Source organism: Dama dama, chromosome 20 (genome assembly GCF_033118175.1).
Source record: "Dama dama isolate Ldn47 chromosome 20, ASM3311817v1, whole genome shotgun sequence".
NCBI classification, from domain to species: domain Eukaryota; kingdom Metazoa; phylum Chordata; class Mammalia; order Artiodactyla; family Cervidae; genus Dama; species Dama dama.
The window spans coordinates 103,555,757-103,568,964 of NC_083700.1; the positions used below are offsets into that span (position 1 = coordinate 103,555,757).

Sequence of the window (13,208 nt, forward strand, 5' to 3'; positions counted from 1 at the left end):
GAAAAACTCCTCAAGAAGCAAAGGGGATCCTGACTTCCTCCCCACTCCTCCCTTTTCTGCCTTCTGCTCTCGCTCCAGAACCACGAGGAGCAGGCGGGTCTGCACGGGCAGGTTCGGAAACTGCTGTGCGGGCCACAGGCGGCACCGCTCGCTAACAGCGGGCCCCCACGCCACTGGAGAGGAAGCCGCGGGGCTTGTTCGTGAGGGCAGGAAATCTGGACAGCCCGATTGCAGTCCCAGCCTGTGTCACTCCGTCAGGGCTCAGGGGGGCATCCTGCCAGGTTCCATTCCAAGAATGGTGTCACTTCCACCGGGGACTAACAGTTGCTCCCTGGCAGTGTTTAGGCACCAAAAGGGCTGACCAGAGAACGTGGCCAGAGCGGAATCCACAGCATGCAGGCCCCGTGAGGGCCCAAGCTTTTCTCGCCTTCAGTGGGCGAAGGGGCTCTACCACCACAGGTCAAGCAGACACAGCCCAGGAAAGGATTCAAAACAATCCCTCTAGGTCCTGTGTCTCTCCCAGGGGCACAAGAAAGCTGCGGTTCCCATACAGGTCTCTCTCGCAAATTGAAGTTGTTCTGCTGCAAACAAAAGCAGCTTCCTTCCCACCCCCAAGACCCAACTGATTTATAGCCAGCAAGTGTCTCCCAGTACTCAGAAAATATGCTATCGAACAGGAAATGAAAAAATATCCATTTCTTCCCGAAGGAAGGGGGAGGAATCACATCCCTATACAGACAGGAAATCAGCTGACCAGAATCCCAGCCATGTCAGGGAAATGACTGTCCCCTTCTTCAACGCAGGGAGTTATGAAAGCCGAGTTCCTCTCAGGCTTCCATCACTACTGAGGGAAGAGCTTCCAAGCCAGGACTATTTGCTTATAGCTCTTTACTAGTTTAGATAGTTACCAGATAAAAGGGGAAAAATGAAAGCCCCTCATGCCCTAATGCAGGGGTCCCCAACCTCTGGGACTCAGACCTGTCAGATCAGCAGCAGCGTAAGATTAGAAATAAAGCACACAATAAATGTAACGTACTTGTATCATCCCAAAACCATCCCCCCACCCCTGGTTATGTGGAAAAATTGTCTTCCACAAAATTGGTACCTAGTGCCAAAAAGGCTAGGGACCACTGCCCTAATGCCAACCAAAAGCACAACTCCACAAACTTCCCACTTTTTCCTCATGTAGGAAAGAGCCAAAAAGGAATGCTTGCACAATACTCAGAGAAACCACAAGGGACATTTTAGGTACAGGTGACCCCAATATTTAAAGTCTGCATCCACCCAATCTGAGGTTGTGGCTGGGTGTGGGACACAAACCAGAGAAGAGGCTGAGACTTCTTGTTTGCAAACAGCAATCATTCTAATAACAGCTTTATGTTTCCACAATGCTGGTTAGCAGGGTCTCAATGCCTTCTTTCCCACCCACAAATCTAATCCTGACCACCCCCCTTTTCCATTTGAGAGGGACAAGCATGTATCTTTAGTCCCTGCTACAAAGAAGGTCAGTGATTGGAAGCCTTATCCAAGGTCATTAGCTAGTCAGATGGAACTAACATTCAACTTTTAAACGCTTTCTCACATGAAGGAAGACTGCAAAACAACTGTTTCTCAAGTAATTCTTAGGCAACTAAAATTCCCTGTATCGTGTCCACAAAAACTCCTTTATCTCTCTCTCTCCTATCTCCATTTTCTACTAATGTCTCCCAACTCAATATGCCAGCATGTCTGCTGACATCCAGTGCATTTAAAGCTTCCCTCCATTATTCAACTTAACATACATTTATAAACACTAACTTCGAGCTGGGCGCTGTGCTAAACTTTGGGGACAAAAAGATGGATGAGATGCAGTCTCAGTTCTCAGGATGCACAGTCTCGTGGGACACAGAAAGACAAACATGTAACTGTTATTCAGAAGAACCAGTGACATCAAAAAGGAAGAATATATGCTTAGGATGCTTCAGTTCTCCAGGCATAGCATCTAGGGAGAACTGGTGTGTCCAGTGAAAGGAACCTTTCTCTCAAGGAACCTCTGAAAATATTTTTACTTTCATCATTCCCGACTTGACACCTCCAAATGATGCTGCCCCAAATGCCAAGGCTGTAAACTGACATGGCATGTAAAAACAAGAACACTACCACAATGGGAGAAAACTCGAGTCAGCTCTCAGAGGAAGCCCTGCAGAACCGCACCCAGGAAACCACCTGAGCAGTGAAATGAGTGTACTAACTTTTCCCCACTGTCCATCACTCCCATGGCCAGAGAATGGGACACACAGGAGGTTTTATCTGAAGGGAGAGAAAGGAAACCCACATTATTCCTGTGGACAAAAACTCTCCCCACTGAAGCAGTCTCAGTAAAACATCACAATGTTTGATGATTTAAAAGTCGTTTCGAGGGGATATATGTATATATAAAGCTGATTCATTCTGTTGTACAGCAGAAACTGACAACACTGTAAAGCAATTATACTCTAAAAAAAAAAAAAAAAGTCATTTAGTATTGTTACTCCCTCCAGATTAGTCTGCAGCTAAATCATTCCACAAAAAGTAGCAAGACATCTAGCCTAAAACATGTACTTTAAAAATGTGTTTTTAAAACTAAAGCCCCATCATTTTAAATGTATTAGGGTCTTAGCTATATTTATACTCTGTTATACTCTATACTCTGTTCAAAGCACCATTAATTTTCATCTTCTGATAATGACAAACCACTGATGGAAATAAAATCAAGTCCGAGAGTGACCTTTTCCCTCTCAGGGGCAAGTACCAAACCCTCAGCACAAGACTTTTTCTAGGTCCACATTACTCACAGAAAAAAAAATGAAGAATGAAGTGAGGCTTTTCTATCAGCAAAACAACAGATTCTCTGATTAGGAGACCCTCAGGTGCCTAAATCAAGCAATCAAAACATTCTGCCCTCTACACCACAGAAGGGTTTAAACTATCATACTCTATTTCCTTTTCTCTACCTTCCTATCCGTTGGGGAGGGCAGAGGAGTGGAGAATAGACGGATTACATTCGAGGCTTGGGCACGTAGCAGCACTGTTCACTGCAATATGTGGGCCTCAGAGATGAGTCTGATGACCAATCTAGTCTGTGTGTGGTAGGAGAGCATCTGTGAAGGAAGGAAGGAAGAAAGAAAGATGGACAAAAAAGGAAGTAGTAGGGGTAGAAATAAAAGGTTTCCTACTACTCTAGCAGAAATCCCCATAAGCAGACTCAAGGAGATCCTGGCAACCCCTCAGGCCTGTGGCTGGGAAAACAAATGAAAGGCACATCCCCACCCCTGGGACCATTCTGGCTATCCTGCACCTCCCTTGGATTTCCTAACTCTAAACTAAGCCTTTTCCCCAGACTCATTCTAATGAGAAAGCAAGTAGCTGCATGGCACAGGTTTATGGCAAAGAAAATGAATGGCAATTAATAACTGGTTTGTACCAGAGAAGCTGGTTTACTTGATCTGCCTCCTGGTTCCAAGGAGCGTCTCTCTGCATTACGCCATCCTTCTAGTTACATGTTTAATAAAGTCATACTCTCATATCTAACAACGTAGCATCCTCCCTTCCATCCCCTTATCAGCCCTCCTCCTACACTTACTATCTTTTCCCCAACCTGGAGTCTGAATCCCATTCATTAGAGGAGGAAGCATAACCTGTTGCACGAGTGTTTCATCTGCTGACACTCCTCAGTAGCACACGCCCCTCGTGATAGTCAGCCAAGATGATGTCATCAGTTGAATGCTCCCTGGGGTTCTGGCTTTGAGCACCTGATCTTAAATAGAGTGTGAAGTACTAAGAAAATCCAATCACACTGACATTTGGTGAATACCTTCTGAATGCAGGGCACTGAGCCAGACAAAATGACAGATAGGAGAAAGAATAAATCATAATCTGTGAGCTCCAGAAGCACAATCTAATTGGGCAAATCCATAGGAAGTTAAATACCAAATGATAAAATACAAGTGAAGACATACAACATGACATGGTCAACTGGCCAATGAATGATAGAAATTAATGCTATGAGTTCAGAAGTCGAATGAGTTAGCACAGGTTAGTATGGTTTGCAAAGGAGTACTGGGGAAAGGTAGGACTCAAGCTGAGCTCTCAAGTAGGATTTCAAGAGGTGGGGACAGACCTGATAGAAAAGGGGATGGCTCTAGCAGAGGCACAAGTCCTAAATACCAAATGAAAGCCCCAAAGTAAGCCGGGCAAATGGCAACAAAAATGGATAAGAGGCAAATACAAACAAAGAGGCCGCATTACCCAGCAGGCCACACTACAGAGTATCAGTACAGGGACTTTTTCAAGCAGAAGGAAAAGTATCCCAAATGGAAGACCGGACATGCTAGGAGAAAGGAAAAGCAACTTTTAAAAACAGATAAATATTTGGTAAATCCAGACGAACATTGTCTTGAGACTCCCCTGGCAGTTCAGAAGTTAAGACTCTGCCTTCCAATGCAAGGGGTGTGAGTTCAGTCCCTGGTCAGGGAGCCTTATAAGATCCCATGTGCCTGGCACCCAAAAAACAAAACATAAAACAGAAGCAATACTGTAACAAATTCAATAAAGACTTTAAAAATGGTCCACATAAATACATGAATGTTGTCTACACAAAGCAAAAATCATAATGGGTTTTTATTTACTTAATAAACATAACAAAAATACACTAAAGCATTTGCATTAAAAATAAATGCTATGATAAAAATAAATAACATATGTGTGCATGGAACATTAAAGCAGAGAAAAGAGAGTGGCTAATTCACTCACTCAAAAGAACTCAAAAAGTCATCAATAAGAACATAAGATCTGGAATGAGTCAGGAAGGATAAGTTTTTCAAGAGGATAGATTTAGGAGGACTCTGCAGACAGAGGCAATAATGCAAGCAAGACAAATGAACTAGAAACGATCTGGAGTGTGAGTAAACTACATGCAGGGGCGCGTGAGTACAGCAAAGGGTGACGGGGTCTAAAACAAGAATCACAGTCTGGAGCCGAAATGTGGACAGACTGTGTCTTCTACTAAGAAATTTTGGCCTTATGCTAAACTGACATATAATCTACAGCCTGTCTCTCCTACAAAGCCCTTCCCAGTGAAAGACTGCTTTCTAGAGGGCACATAGGTAAATGTCACCTTTAGTAAATAAATAAAATAGATCAGGCCTTGGGACAAGAGGAGATATGACCAACATGAAGGAGTAAAGGAGGGAGAGGGGCAATTCCAAAGTAAGTTTGCTTTTTTAATTTTTTGGGTTAGTCGCTAAGTCGTGTCCTACTCTTTTGCCACACTATGGACTGTAACCCACCAAGCTCCTTTGTCCTGAGACAAACAGAGATTTCCCAGGCAAGAATACTGGAGTGGGTTGCCATTTCCTTCTCCCAGGGATCTTCCCCACCCAGGGATCAAATTCACAACTCCTGCATTGGTAGGTAGATCTGAGCCACCACAGAAGCCCAGAGTAAGCCTGGCAATAAAAGAGAATGAAATCATGTCATTGTGGCAATGTGGATTGACCTAGAGATTACCATTCTAAGTGAAGTCAGAAAGAGAAAGACAAATACCATACAATATTACTTAAATGTGGAATCTAGAATATAATACAAATAAATTTACTTACTAAACAGGAACAGACTCACAGACAGAGAGTACAAACTTATGGTTACCAAAGGGGAAAGCAGAGTGGGAGAGGGATAAATCAGGAGTTGGTGATTGAAGTGAACTGAAGTCGCTCAGTCGTGTCCGACTCTTTTTGACCCCATGGACTGTAGCCCACCAGGCTCCTCTGTCCATGGGATTCTCCAGGCAAGAATGCTGCAGTGGGTTGCCATGCCCTCCTCCAGGGGATCTTCCCAACCCAGGAATCAAACCCAGGTTTCCCACATTGCAGGCGGATTTTTTACCATCTGAGCTACCAGGGAAGCCCAGATACAAACTACCATAAATAAAACAGGTAAACAACAAGGTCCTATTCTATAGCACAGGGAACTGTATTCAATATCCTACAACAGACCATAATGGAAAACAATATAAAAAAGAATATATATGTATGTATACATATAAATAACTAAATCACTGTTTTGTATACCAGGAACTAACACAACACTATAAATCAACTATCCCTTAATTAAAAAAAAAAAAAAAAAAAACAAACCAGTAAGCCTGGCAAGGAGAAAGCTGAAAGAATACAAACTAAACTTAAAAGACCATTTACCCTGACCAGTGGGACCAGAGAAAGACTTGGAAACTCTCACCTTTTAATTTGTACTGCTTAAATTTACAATAAGCATGTATAATTTTGTAATCATAATGAGAGTTAGACAAGCATAGGAAGCCTGTGTGTTTTCCTCTTCAGTTCTAGAACAGTATTTTTTGTTTTAAAGTAACTCACAATGTCCCACACCTGACTAGGGCCCCTGGGCAAGACTGAAACCACTAAGTAAGAAGTGCCAACTGAAGTCACAAGTCGCACTCCCTTTCCCACTCACGAACAATAAGAACTCCAAAAAATGCACATAAAGGTCACTTCCGCGACCCTTCAGTCAGTGTACTTCCAGAACTAGGAGTTTTTAGAGAAAAGGAGGAGACTCGGGCAGTTCTATTCAAGGAAATGAAGGGAAAGTATAATATGGTGGTTAAGAGCAGGAGTTCTGTTGTCCCACAGAGTTATATTTCTAGATGTGACCTTGGGCAAGTTATTTCACTGGCTTGAGTATCACTTTTCTCCTCTGTGGTGGTGGTTTAGTCGCTATGTCGTGTCCAACTCCTGCGACCCCATGAACTATAGCCTGCCAGGCTCCTTTGTCCATGGGATTCTTCAGGCAAGAATACTGGAGTGGGTTGCCATTTCCTTCTCCAGGGGATCTTCCCAACCCAGGAATCAAACCCGGATCTCCTGCACTGCAGGCAGATTCTTTACCAACTGAGCTACAAGTGCCTATACTTTCTCCTCTGTAAAATGATGATAATAATGATATCTACTTCATGAGGTTGATATGAGAATTAAACGGGCTAGTGTATATTAAAAAGTGCTTAACACAGTCCCTGGCACACAGTAAAAATTCAACTAATGGGAGCTATTATTATTAATCCATTCAGTTCATTAAAAAAAAGACATATCCTACGATGCTATGTATCAGATCCATTTCCCCTCTCTTTCCTAAATGATGCCAAAAGCAAGGTGCAGAACTAGCAGGACAGGGGGTGACCCTGGGTTCTTCCTGTGTCCCTACCAAAAGAATTGTAGTGAAGAGAGGGAAGATGGTGGGAGGACAGTGAAAGACTCAACATGGCTGACTTTCAAGATGGAGGAAGAGGCTGGGAGCCACAGGGAGCAGGTGGCCCTGAGAAGCTGGGGAAAAAACTTTTAAGTAGGAGAATCACTGTTCTGCTCACATGAAAACTTCCTATTGATTTTGAGAGGTAGAGGAGGATTTCAAACCATTATCTGGCACAAAGATGGGCAGTAACCAAACAGTTCAGTCGGAACCTGTTCCAGTACCTGCAGACGAACATCAGCTCGGCATGATCATGTGACTCTGAAACACTCCTTCAAATTGATGTATATATACACTACCATATATAAAAGAGATAGCTAGTGGGAACCTTCTGTAAAGCACAGGAAGCTCAGCTCAGCGCTCTGTGATGAATTAGGTGGGGTGGGGTGGGGGGAGGTCCAAGAGGGAGGAGATATATGTATGTACATTTATAAAGTTAAAAAAAAATGTTAGTAATAAATTCTCAGAGACAAGCAGAAGTTAATTTCACACATGCTCTTCTCTCCAGGTTAGAAGCAGCTGAACAAACAGTTTGAATTGTGTTCCCCAAAAGATGTTTAAGTCCTAACTCACAGCACCTGTGAATGTGACTTGGAAATATGGGGTTTACAAATAATCAAGTTAAGATGAGATCCTCAGGGTGAACCCTAACCCAATATAAGACTAGTTTTCTTATAAAAAAGACAGACACACACGAACGATGTAAAAGCACATAGAGACAGGCCATCTGCAAGTCAAGGAATGCCTGAGACTACCAGAAGCTGGGCAAAAGGCCTGGAACAGATTCTCCCTCACGGGCCTCAGAAGAAGTCAATCCTGCTGACACCCTGATTTTGGATATCTAGCTTCCAGAACTGCAAGACAACAAATTTTTGTTGTTTAACACATTATTGACTGGGGAATTTTTGCAGAAAACTAATGCGGGTGGCCAGCAATTTGTTATGTAAGTGAATACTGAAACATCTCTGGCCAATAATGTTTGGGTAACAAAGGATGTATTAATACATCTCTGGTAAATAATGCGTTAAGCCATTGAGTTTGTGGTACTTAGCTATGGCAGCCCCAGGAAAGCAATACACCCCTTTTTTTAAATTGGCATTTATCCTACTTTAACGGGGCTTCCCTGGTGGCTCAGTGGTAAAGAATCCACCTGCCAATGCAGGAGACATGGGTTAGATCCCCGGCTGGGGAAGATCCCCTGGAGAAGGAAATGGCAACTCACTCCAGTATTCTTGCCTGGGAAATACCATGGACAGAGGAGTCTAGTGGGCTACGGTCCATGGGGTCGCAAGAGAGTCAGACATGACTTAGTGACTAAACAACAATAACTGCTCATAAACTGTATTTTTTAAGCAAATTTTAATTTAAAATCAAAGGTGGATTACTTAAAAATGACAGGACCTGGCTATATATACACTTTTTTTCCCCAAAAATGAAAATACCACTATGGGAAAAAGACACTAGGACCAATATAGATTCTTACTCCTTTTGAACCTAGTTTATCTGCTTCCTTAACCATCCCTGGATGTAAAGAAAGAAGGAAAGAGAACTCTTGTACATTGGGTATCCACTGTGTGCCTGATGGATATTAGGTGCTAATACACATTATCTTATTCAAATTTCATAAATCCCTGCATGGTATGAACCATCTCCCCATTACTAGTGAGGAAATCAATGTTTAGAAAGGTTAAGTAAGTTACCCAACATCATACAGCCAGAAAGTGGCTGAGCCAAGATTCCAATCCCTTGTTTTTAACTAAACCAACCTGCTTGAGCAAGTACTTTTGAACCAATTAACAATCTTTTATTAATTTCAAGCACTGGATGCTGAGTGAATTAATAAAGAGACTTTATAAATTCCATTTAATTCTCCCATTTTTACCTAAGGAAATTGGCCCAAAGAAGTAAATTGACTTGACCAGAGCCACAAATAAGTTAGTATCAGAATTAGGTACCCAACCCAAGTCTCCTGATTTCCATTACATCCCATAAGTTTGAGGATAACAGTAATACATGAAAACAGAGAGCACAGATGCTAGAAACTGACTACCTCAGTTCAAATCTTGGCTCTGCAATTTACCAACTGTGTGATTTGGGCAAGTCACTTGACCTCTCTGTTTGGTTTCCTCATCTGAAAATGGAGATCCTATCTCACATGGTTACTCTAATGACTGAATGAATAAAGATACACATAAATTTTTGTGCCTGGAATATTAATAAGTTTTATATTTGTTAACTGCTTCTGCTCCATTATTAAATAATGCTAAGTAAAACATCAAAGAGGATACACATACTGACTGTAGTTTTATTAAACTGCAGACAAATGCACTCATTGAGAGATAGAGAGAAATGAGAAATAGGCTCCTTGTTCCTAAATTTGCCTAATTCAGTTATTAGCAATAACATTTATTTTTTACTCTGTACCAGGCTCAGTATTTGATACAGACATTACTAAATTTCATTAAATCTAAGACACATCAACTGGAGAAAGAATCAGTATTTCATTTATTCTCCCCAGCAGCCCGATGAAGTAGAGTTCCCTTATTCTGCAGATAGGAAGCTGAGACACAGAGAAATTAAAGAATTCATCCAAGGTCACACAGCTATTCAATGGCCAAACCAGGTCTCAATCCCAGATCTATCAGACTCCAAAATCCCTTACACTGTAAAATAAAGTGCTTTGTTTATTACCAACTTGGTGTTGTTCAAACTTTGCATGGAATCACCTGGGAATCTCGATAAAATAAAAACTGATTTAGCAGGTCTGGGGTGGAGCCTAAAAGTGAAGTCACTCAGTCGTGTCCGACTCTTTGTGACCCCATGGACTGACTGTAGCCTACCAGGCTCCTCCGTCCATGGGATTTTCCAGGCAAGAATACTGGAGTGGGTTGCCATTTCCTTCTCCAGGAGATTTTCCCGACCCAGGGATTGAACCCGGGGCTCCCGCATTGTAGGCAGACGCTTTACGGTCTGAGCCACCAGGGAAGTCTCTGGGGCGGAGTCTAACTCTGTGCATTTCTAACAAGATCCCAGGAGCTATGGACGCTGCTAGTCCTGGATCACAGAGTGTCTAACTATTCTGCTTCCATTACAATTCTTCCTCCTCCTGGGTCTCCATTCCCAGCTCAGCAATCAGCTAATGAAAAGGACTTTAACTCCCAAAAGACAGAGAAACCTCCTAATTAAGTCTTTGTTTCTCTGCCACCTTCCCTGCTCCTTCCTCTCCCCTCCTGGGCCCCACTCCCTTTTCTAAGGCAGGCTACACAAAGCTACAGAGAGGAAGCTAATAGAGAGTTCAAAATGAATGGCTGGGGAATCTAAGGGGATTTCTAACAAAAACAATGTTAACCTTATGCTTGGCTGATCTGGGTGCCCCCTCAAAGTCCACAAGTGACTCTGAAAGGTGAGTGAAAGCTCCTGGGGTAACTGGAAACTAAGCATTCTTTGCTCCCATCACTTCTCCAGGGATAATGGGTGTGACCGCTCCCCACCCCCACTCTAGTTTAGGTCTCTGAGCAACACAGGTAATTACGGTCTGCCTACTAACTACAGAAACAGCTGGCTTCAATCAGGCTCGGTCCTCTCTCCTGCTCTACTTGTCCTACATTTTAGGTATTGTCTTTGTTTGAACTCTTAGTGCTTATGCACACTACCAAACACATTCAGAAGGGCTGCACTGGCCTGAGCCTTTCTATAGTGGTCCTGGGTGCCCAGGTTAGAAAACAAGTTGGAAATTCAGTTCTGTGTGATGTAACTGAATGGAGGGATAGCATTACCCAGAGCATGGGATTGTTTTACTGACTCAAGAGCTTCACAGACCCCTCTCTGTCACCACGATCCCTCCCTCTATTCCATGGGGTTGGCTTATGGTAAACAATTCTGAATACTCATTGGAAGGACTGATGCTGAAGCTGAAACTCCAGTACTTTGGCCACCTGATGCGAAGAATTGACTCATTGGAAAAGATCCTGATGCTAGGAAAGATTGAAAGCAGGAGGAGAAGGGGACGACAGAGGATGAGATGGTTGGATGGCATCACCAACTCGATGGACATCAGTTTGAGCAAGCTCCAGGAGTTGGTGATGGACAGGGAAGCCTGGCGTGCTGCAGTCCAAGGGATTGCAAAGAGTCAGACATGACTGAGCAACTGAACCGAACTAAACTGAAATAATCCTGAATATTCAATTGAAAGGCTGATGCTGAAGCTCCAATACTTTGGCCACTTTATGCACAGAGCCAATTCACTGGAAAAGACCCTGATGCTATGAAAGATTGAGGGCAAAAGGAGAAGGGGGTGGCAGAGAATGATATGGGTAAATAGCATCACCCATTCAATGGACATGAATCTGAGCAAACTCTGGGAGATGGCAAAGGACTGGAGAACCTGGTGTGCTGCAGTCCATGGGGTTGCAGAGTCAGACACAACGTAACGACTGAACAACAACAACAATAAACAATACTGCAACTCTATTGGAGCAGTTCAAATCAGACCATTTTCAAGAGCAGTCTGACTTGAAAATCTTAAGTTGCTTTAAAGCAACTCAGATGACAAAATCAAAATTTAAGGTAAGAGGGGCGCCTGCCCAGTGGAGTTCACCAGGCCTGAGGACAAACACCTAGTTCAGCTGCTTACCAGCATGTGACCAGCAGGGAACTTATTTAGGCTCCTCCAGCTCCGGCCTCCTCACCTGTGATACCCACCAACACCATGGGGCTGTCACAGGCTGCTGCTTGCGACGATTAAACGAGCTAAGCACCTCGCATTCAGTTAGGGCTTAATATGTGTTGGTTTCCTCTCCCCACCCCTGCTCACAGGGATACACAGTTAAGCCGATAAAGTGCATCTGTACCAAATCACATGAAGGAACTGTGTTTAGGCATGGTTTCATTAAAAAAAAAGAAAGAAAGAAAAATCACCACTCGCCTGGTGAGATCTGGCTCGAGCACCAGTTAGTTACATGACCTTGGGCAAGTTACTAACACTTTTCCATTCCTCATTTCATTTCCTTCCAAGGAACAAGAGTGAGCTCAGCTGATCATTTCCAGTTCATTCATTTGACAAATATTTATTGAGTACCTTACTCAATGGTAAAGAACCCGCCTGCCAATGCAGGAGATGCAGGTTCGATCCCTGGATCAGGAAGATCCCTTGAAGAAGGAAAATGGCAACCTACTCCAGTATTCTTGCCTGGAGAATCCCATGGACAGAGGCACCTGGTGGGAGTCCTAGGGGTTGCAAAGAATTGGACACAACTTACTGACATAACAGCATACACCAGACACTCTTCTGGGTGCTAGGAATACAAGAGTTAATAAACAAAAACATGCAGGAACTTCAGCTCTGCTTTTAGACAAATATGTAAACAAGAGGAAGCAGCTAATAACAGCAACAAATATTTTCTGCCTTTATTAGCTTCCTTAAAACTGCCCACACTTACCAGTTTAATATCTGATACGCCCTCTATCCGAGGACAATATATTAAATGGATTTTTGGAGCAGAGAGTTGGAATAGGAGATCGCTCCATTCACTCCTAGCTCTGACCTGATATTGCAGTACCTCCAGGAACGGTGCACGCCCTCGGGGGGAAAAAGAGTGGTGCAGAAAAGTAGACTTGAGTTGGTCTGCCATGGAGAACTAGGACTGCTGCCTTTGGTCTTTCTGTTTCTCGTTTTTCACTACAGCTTGTGTGTAACTGCACAGGCACCCTTTGAGAAACACGTAGGGATGGTTTTTCAGAGCTTTGTTTTCCTTTACCACCCGACAGAGAGACAAATAAAAAAAACCGGCCACACTATCTTCTCTTACTAACATACCACCCGATGTGAATAGTTTTACACTTTTGGAAAGTTTTTTTCAGGTAGGAGTTTGAAGTAAGAGCAAAGTCGGAGTAAAGAGCAATCACAGCAGTACTGGTAAGAGAAGGCTCTGAAC

The 13,208-nt window shown here is 43.2% G+C and overlaps 1 protein-coding gene and 1 non-coding gene across 10 annotated transcripts in view; one reads left to right on the forward strand and one right to left on the reverse strand.

Moving 5' to 3' along the window:
- Positions 1 to 13,208, reverse strand: part of MACF1 (microtubule actin crosslinking factor 1) — a 333,835-nt gene that overhangs the window by 292,456 nt on the left and 28,171 nt on the right. The gene's annotated exons all lie outside the window — the stretch shown is intronic.
- On the forward strand, positions 12,669 to 12,855 carry LOC133041897 (U2 spliceosomal RNA). The gene has a single exon (XR_009689444.1). It is a non-coding gene; the product is annotated as a U2 spliceosomal RNA (small nuclear RNA).